The following is an 8,224-nucleotide window of genomic DNA, read 5'->3' as shown; positions in this document are numbered from 1 at the left end:
GCGGGAGAAGCTCCGGCGGCCCGTCCAAAATGGCGCCCGCGCCGAGCATGCGCGCTGCGCCTCCCGGAGCCGGCCTCTTCCTCTCCGTCATAGTGGAAAGGGGGGGGGAGAGAAGCGGGCGCGCGACGCGGCGCGACGCGATGCAGCGCCGGCGGAGGGGGCGGGGCCTCCTAAGTGTCGTCACTCGCCGCGCGACGGCGTCGCCTTGGCAACCGGTGCGAGGCCCGTTTTGAAAGAGGAGGCGCCTCTTCCCCTGAGGGGAAAACCGACGAGGGGCGCTTTTTCTCTCCCCCCCCCCACTCCCCGTGAGACTGAGAGTCGTTGAGCGAGGGCTTCCCTCATGGCGGGCGGGAAGGCTCCGGTGAGGAAATCTGCCGCTCCCGGCTCTTTCGTTTACGCTTCGGCCTCCGGCTTGGTCTCCCGGGGGACACATCAACGCCGGGGAAGGCTTGAGGCCTAGTGAGGTGGGTGCAACTGCCCTCTGAAAGGCTGGAGAGGTGTGTGTGGGGGGGGAGGTGGACAGCTGGCAAAGGTACGGCCGTGTGTGTGTGTGTATGTGTGGGATGAATAGAGATGAGGCCCTTCAGTGTATTCAGCGTCCTAAATGTGAACCTGTTGCTAAGCGTCTCATTCAGCAATGGACGTTTTAGAGGCTCAATTGTGGTCGTAGGTTGAGCTCTACCTGTACTAGTCAACTAGCTGCTCCCAAAACTGGATGCCCTCATTGGGGCAGCAAGCCAATTGGCAAAGGTTTTCCAGGCTCTTTTCGGAAGGCAAAGATTTTGCCTTGTTTTTTTAAGTTTGCGGTTGTTCAAGGGCAAAGTGATAGTCTTTACAGGAGCTTATGGCATCTCTTTAATCTACAGGAGCTTCTCTGCCACCCAAAATAGATTCCTGTCCCATCCCATCTTTTTTTTTTTAAGCAAAAGATTGTTTTTTCAAATGATGAGATTTGAATTCTCCAAGACCCTCTTGTTTGCTTATTCCTTTATGGGTGATGGGTGATCACCGATGTGGCGCAGTGGTTAAATGCAGCACTGCAGGCTACTTCAGCTGACTGCAGTTCTGCAGTTCGGCTGTTCAAATCTCACCGGCTCAGGGTTGACTCAGCCTTCCATCCTTCCGAGGTGGGTAAAATGAGGACCCGGATTGTTGTTGGGGGCAATATGCTGACTCTGTAAACCGCTTAGAGAGGGCTGAAAGCGGTATATAAGTCTAACTGCTATTGCTATTGATCCTAAAATGCATATTCTGTCTACCGCTGTGATACCTTCATTGTCAGTTTTAAGATGGTTGTATCTATTTCGTTAGTTGATGTTCTTTCTAGTTAATTTTATTTTTCCCCCACTGTGCCTCTTGACTTTTATTACTAGAGGTTGTAGATCCTGCATTTTTGGCCATCACATTAGTGTCAACAGCAAAGTGTTGGTCATTGCTGTTTCCAATTTGAAAACCATGGGTTTTTTTCCCCAGTCAGGTTTCCCTTCACATATATTCCTATAAATATAGGTTTGGGGGGGGGGGGGAGATAAGGAGAGAGCATACAGTTTGTCTCTTTTGCCAACATGGGGCCTATCCGTTTCTCCATGTTCTCTACTCATACTTAAAGGTTTCACATGAAGGTAATAAGATTTTGGGATTCTCATTTTTCTAAACAAATATCACAACTTGACATGATTGACATAATTTAAGGGCTTTGTACAATCAGTAATCGGGATGTGGTGGCTCAGTGGCTAAGACGCTGCGCTTGTCGATCAGAAAAGTCAGCAGTTCGGTGGATCAAATCCCTAGCACTGCATAACAGAGCGAACTCCCGTTATTTCTCCCAGCTTCTGCCAGCTTAGCAGTTCAAAAGCACGTAAAAATGCAAGAAAAAAAATAGGGACCACCTTATGTGGGAAGGGAACAGCATTCCGTGCGCCTTCGGCATTGAGTCATGCCAGCCACATGACCATGGAGATGTCTTCGGACAGTGCTGGCTCTTCGGCTTTGAAACGTAGATGAGCATCGCCCCCTAGAGTCGGGAACGACTAGCACAGATGTGCGAGGGGAACCTTTGCCTATACTCAGTGAAGCACACACTGGCTTCTTCTTCTTCTTCTTTTTTTTTGTAATCTTTAGCTTTCTTGATTATACAGTGTACATCAGCATAGAGCCACACTTTAAAAAGTAGGTGGAATCCCAGGATCTGAAAATTCATCTTTTGTTTCATATTTCTAGTTCATCTAACTCAGCTCTGTAAAATGAGTTTGGCAGTTTCACAAAATTAAAAAAGAAGAAAATATTACCTATGAAAAGAACAATACTGTCACTGGAGAACAGAAAAGTGTTCTCCCACATCACCCACAACCTTAAAGAGGAGCATCAAGTACCCTAACCCAAAACATGGGAAAGAGTTGAGTTTTACTTATTCTCCTGATTAAACAAACCCACACAGTATAGTGTGTCATATCTGTAACAGTAATGAATTTTCTTAGGTGGTAAATTGAGTCTGAGGTTTCATTCAATTAGATGACAACCTGATGTTGATTTCAGGGGCCTCAGATGTAAAAGAACAGCATCCTTTTAGATTGGCAAGGTGATTGTCTGTTCTTCATGCCATGGGTTTATGGAAATGTACCATGCTCGGATCAAAACAGATTTTTGTAAATCTCAGAAATAATGAGACTGGAAAGGCCTCTGTTACTCTGCAATCAGACAAACAAGTGTAAACAGAGGAAATGAGAACAATTGTCATCATTTATAAGAGCGATCATCCAGTAACAATTACTTCCCAAAATAAGGTAAAATTGTAACGAATCTGCAGGCTATTCTTGTATGGCCTGATGTCATTGTTCCATAGGCTCACCACAAGGAAAATATGGGAAGATACGAAAGCAGAAACTGCCTCCCAAAAGTGTATATGGCCACTTATCTCAAAGACCATCTAAAATGAATCCAGCAGAGTATTAAAACAGGAGATAGAAAAGTGGAACTTTCTGGCACTAGTGAGAGAAGTGCTTGAATGAACAAAATATTAAATTTCAATAAAAGAACTTCCTCACCTGCAAACCGTGTGAATAAAAATGCCCTGCAAGCTTCAGGGCACAAATTGCTTACAATCGTGGCAGGAACAATGCATTCTAGATTGTACCAGGGAATTCTGCAGAAGAATGTTGATTTCTACCCATGAACTGAAAGCGTGAGTGTTAGTCATATATAGTATAACAATGACCTAAAGACACAAATCCACCAGAATAGCTGAAGCAGCAGAAATTTCACGATTCAGAAGCCTTAACTATAATAACCAAACTGAAATTTTGTGGCATTACCTTGAATGGGCACTTCATGCAAGCACTAAAGCAATTTTTTAAAAAGAGAAGTAGACCAAAATGCCTCCAGGATAATATGCAACATTAATCAACGGATACCTCAAACGTTTAGTTGAAATCATTGCCAGTAATAGAAATGCCACCAGTTACGAAATCTAAAACTTCAAGGATTATTTTTTCTAACGCAGGCAGAGAATATTGGCTGAGTAAAGGCAAGGGACACTTTTTGGGGTGTTTCGATAACCAGAATGTTTGTTTGAGTTGGACTTAAAGCTTAGTTAAATCACAGCTGCAGGATTATACATACATTTCCCATTGCTATTTATGCTGGGTATCAGCATATGTACTCCAATGCTCTCATTTGAAACCTCACCAAGTCATATCCTCTCAAAAATGATTAAATACAGTATCAAAGTTATACAAAATATATACCAAAAGATGTACCCACCAAATTCAAACCTTCAGCTGTAGCATGCCACCCTCCGGCGCTTGGTGAAATAACCGAATCTTAACTCGTCTCCTGAAATCCAGAAAAGGAAGGAATAGATTGGCTGTTAGTAATGAAATGAAAAAAAATTGAAGGAATATGTTGGGCTTCTTGATAGGTGATACTTTATGTTAAAAAGTAAAGTGCTGTATTATATGGACTAAAATGTAGCTGCTATAGTGCTTTGGCAGGATACTGTATGTTAGTTCAATTGATCATTGAAGGCACAGCTTTTGTAAATGAGTTTAAAATGTTTCAGTGGAATAAAGCTGTATTTTTGAGATTTCTTAGGCAAAACCAAGGAAGTCTTCAGTCAGATTTTTTTTAATTAAAACTTTATTTTTATTAATATTGCAATCCTGCAATTCAGGAAGCCTCACAGTAATGTAAATTTCTAGCCATCAGCAGATTCTGGTTTATGAATTGAAAAGGTCCAAAACTCATCACAAAGCTCATAAACATTGGCTATATTTGAGAAGTCCTTGTGAGCTTCACTGTTTTCTCTGCAAAGGTTTCATTACCCAAGAACTACCAAGAACACTCCCACCAACACAGAAGAGGCAAGCCTTTGTATATAAAGAGAGAGCAAATTCCATTTCCCTCTAGCACTGATGATGCTATCTACTTGGGTAATAAAACATCTGCAAGAAAACAGCCAAGCTCAGAGAGGACCAAAGTAAAGTGCCCAGGATTCAGTCCGCTAACACCATTGCCCAAATGCTCACTTGTCTGTGGATCTTCCCATCAGTGCAAGGTTGGATGGGGATGTCTCCACTAAAACATCAGCAGTCCAAAACAAATCTTGTTATGTCTTTTACTGCAGGGTTTTCTCAACTGCCATTCTTGGAGGCCTTTGGATTATGTAAGAATTTGATGGAATTCCTTGAGAGCTGAAGGGCAAAAAGATCCAGCGTTCATTTGGATACAGTGAGTTTTGTTCATCTGGGAATTTTTTATTTATTTTGTTTTAGGTAACAGGTTCCATAGCCTGGAGGGGGAAAAAAAGAAATTTGAAAATCCCTGTCTTGATGCACTGTGTTAAAGCAGCTTTCACTCAGTTGTAGTGGCTGATTATCTGATCTCTTATTGCATTCCATTACCAAGAAGTGAATGAGTTGCCTTTAAATATGATGCCAATGATTTGATCCGTGTTATTGTGTTACTCTCCCATCCTGAGTGTGAACCCTTCAAGATAAGCTAAAGAATAGCATAGCATTATGGAAAGATGGCGTTGATTGGCTTGCCAACTAAGCTGGCTTAGTTTATACCCCTGACTTGTTGTGTAAGCAAAAACATTGGGTTGTTTTGGTAAAAAAACTAATTCAGTTTCACAAGTTGTGAGAAAATAGCCAAACTATAAGAAAACAATTTTCAGCTTGGAGTTCTGGAGTGAGCATGTTTATTTTAAATACTGGAATTTTAAAAAATCGGAAGCATCATTGCCTGATAAAAGGGTTTTGGAATTAGAATGCATTTTAGGTTTTTTTTTAAAAGGAGTGAGGCAATCAATATTTATCTGGATAGCAACAGGTGCTGCGTTATATCATCACAAGAATTGGGTTTTTATGAGAATTAGCAGAAGGCCGGTGAAACAGAATATTGGAATAATGTATTTCTCTCTTTTAAATTGTAGTTATATATTTATAAATATACATTGTTTTAATAATTGGCATATTGTACTGTACATTCTGGACCAGTCCTATGGTAATAAAAATCTTTAAGCAAGACTTGTTCTATTTTTTTACTGGGTTATCTAATGTCCTGTTTGAATTGGCTTGCGTTATGAGGCGATTAGACTGTTCTGTTCTTTACTGTTTATGCTATGCTTAATGACCAATATAAACAACATTGCACAGTAAGGGCTTTAATGTCTATCATTATGTAATGTAAAGTTTATTTTATTATGTACAAATTAACTCTATGAATGTCAATCCAGATGTAAGTCTCAAATGAGATTATTCCCAAGACAGCACCCTACAACAATTCGATTTGGATGTGTCTATTTAGAAGTACCGCTACATTCATTGATGTACAACAAGAACATTTCACAGGATTGTGTCAAAATACCATCAGAGAACCAAGAGATCTACTTCAGTAAATATATCAGTGAGGTTGTGCGTGTGTGTGCCTGTGTGTCTTCAGTAAATATATCAGTGTGTGTGTGTGTGTGTGTGTGTGTGTGTGTGTGTGTGTGTGTGTGTGATGGCACCTTTGTAGAATTGCAGGGTTATGATAGAGCAGGAGGAAAACTTGATTTCTTTCCTTTCTTTATATATTTCATTTTTTCTCCCTGCCTATGTTTCTTTACTACATGGAACCATAAAGTTGTGAACTACATTTTAGCCTAAGTACCATGTGAAAAAGCAGCCCATGTAATTAATTTAAGTCAACGTATTGACGAGACATAGGGACGCGGTGGCTCAGTGGCTAAGATGCTGAGCTTATCTATCAGAAAGTTCGGCAGTTTGAATCCCAGGCGCTGTGTAACGGAGTGAGCTCCTGTGACTTGTCCCAGATTCTGCCAACCTAGCAGTTCTAAAGCACAGAAAAAATGCAAGTAGAAAAATAGGGACTGCCTTTGGTGGGAAGGTAAAAGAGTTCCATGCACCTTTGGCATTTAGTCATGCCGGCCACATGACCACGGAGACGTCTTCGGACAGCGCTGGCTCTTCGGCTTTGAAACGGAGATGAGCACCACCCCTTAGAGTCAGGAACGACTGGCACATATGTGCGAGGGGAACCTTTACCTATACCTTTTATTGACTAGACAATTGGATTGAGTAAAGTATGGCTGTTAACTCCTAGATAAGCTTGTCTTATAGACGCTATATATTTATATGTAAATATCTTTGAGTATGAGTTTAACTTCTTAAAAATTACACCAGAAAATACTATTTGTAATGGGAATACCTACAGAACAGTAGGATCACAGACACTGACCTACTGGGGAAGCACCCCCCCCCCCAATGATGCTTTGCAAATAAAGATCATAGTAAAACCCAATAGTTATAATATTGGAGCAGTCAAAAGCTTATTTTACAAATAGTAAAAAAATGTTAGCTGTATTGGAAGAAATAGAAACTCGTGATCATTTAGCAATTGTCAATAATATGGATCCAGGTGACAAGTGGTTACATTTCCACACATATATTTAATAATTGATCCAAGTGACATGAAAGTTTAAAGATATCACTACATTGTTTGATATACCATCAAAGAAAAGTACTACATAATTAGGTTTCCCAAGCTATGATAAAAACTAGGTTAATTAAACTGATAAGAGAACTCCAGAGGACTAAAAAGTCCTAATTTATAAAGTCCACATTTCAAGTAGCATTTTAAATATGAATTTATCCAGAATAATCCCCCGAGCTTTTTATCTCTAATATGGCAATGAAAATACCCACATGCCTTTTTCTTTCCAAGTACAAAAATGGGACATTGTAGGATAAAACTACATGGGAGGAGATTTAGGACAAATAAAATCAATTTTTCTAAAACACGTAACAGTTGACCTACATATTATCCTACAAAGAGTAGTAATTGGACAATTTTAAATGGGGCTTGGACAGATATATGCAGATTATTAAGGCTCAATGGTCACAATCACTGCATTTTTTTCTACTCAAGCTTTGTTGTGTTTGGTGTTGTATCTAGACATCCCACTGGCTAATCATTTTGTTGTTAGATGGACCTGATCCAGAACTGCATTTATGTTTTTTTTGTCATGAAGGAGATCTATGCGGCAGCCCAACTAACAGAGTGGCATATAAATAAATGACTATAACTACTAACATCTAGTTTTTAAATTAAGATTTTAAATCTATACATACACAGACACACAAACACACACACGATTTATACCCAAAATATATTTTTCCCCTCCCTATAGTGGATGCTAGTTATAGTCCTTTAGTGACTTCAAAGTTACAATGGCCCTGAACAAGTGACTTATGGCTGCATTTTGTACTTTTCACCGATTTTAGCATCCCCATGGTTGTGTGATCAGGTTCACTTCCGTTCCTAGCTTAAAAACTGCAGTGATTCATTTAATGGCTGTGGCAAGGAAGGCCGTACAATGGGGCAAAGCACACTTAACAACGATCTGACTTTGCAGCAGATTTTGGACTCAATTGTGGCATTGTGGTCATAGAGCTGAGGTGGCGCAGTGGTTAGAGTGCAGTACCACAGGCTACTTCAGCTGGCTGCTAACTGCAGTTTGGCAGTTCAAATCTCAGCTCTTAGGGAGTCCGTTCGCAAGAGAGCCCCAAACAATAACACTTCCCCCCTGATAATAAGGCCCAGGCCATATTTTGGGGGTGAAAAGAAAATAAGGCCCTGTCTTATTTTAGGCGAAACATGGTATTATAGTTGTGATGTAGTGGCATTTATATTCTGCTAAACAAAGGTGATTTCCTAGCTTTGG

The 8,224-nt window shown here is 40.6% G+C and overlaps 1 protein-coding gene across 1 annotated transcript in view; it reads left to right on the top strand.

The window, feature by feature from the left end:
* The first annotated feature begins 320 nt into the window (after nt 1-320).
* SMIM14 (small integral membrane protein 14) overlaps nt 321-8,224 on the top strand; it is a 35,936-nt gene continuing 28,032 nt past the window's right edge. The window contains exons 1-2 of the mRNA XM_087724821.1: nt 321-464; nt 4,622-4,725. The gene's annotated coding sequence lies outside the window, so the exon portion shown is untranslated. The remainder of the gene's footprint in view (nt 465-4,621; nt 4,726-8,224) is intronic.

The sequence above is a fragment of the Thamnophis sirtalis genome, unplaced genomic scaffold (genome assembly GCF_051295495.1).
Source record: "Thamnophis sirtalis isolate CommonGarterSnake01/CBP01778 unplaced genomic scaffold, rThaSir2_p1.2 scaffold_10, whole genome shotgun sequence".
In the NCBI taxonomy this organism is placed as follows: domain Eukaryota; kingdom Metazoa; phylum Chordata; class Lepidosauria; order Squamata; family Natricidae; genus Thamnophis; species Thamnophis sirtalis.
The sequence above is the reverse complement of the archived record's forward strand: the minus strand, read 5'-3'. Positions and strand labels throughout refer to the sequence as shown.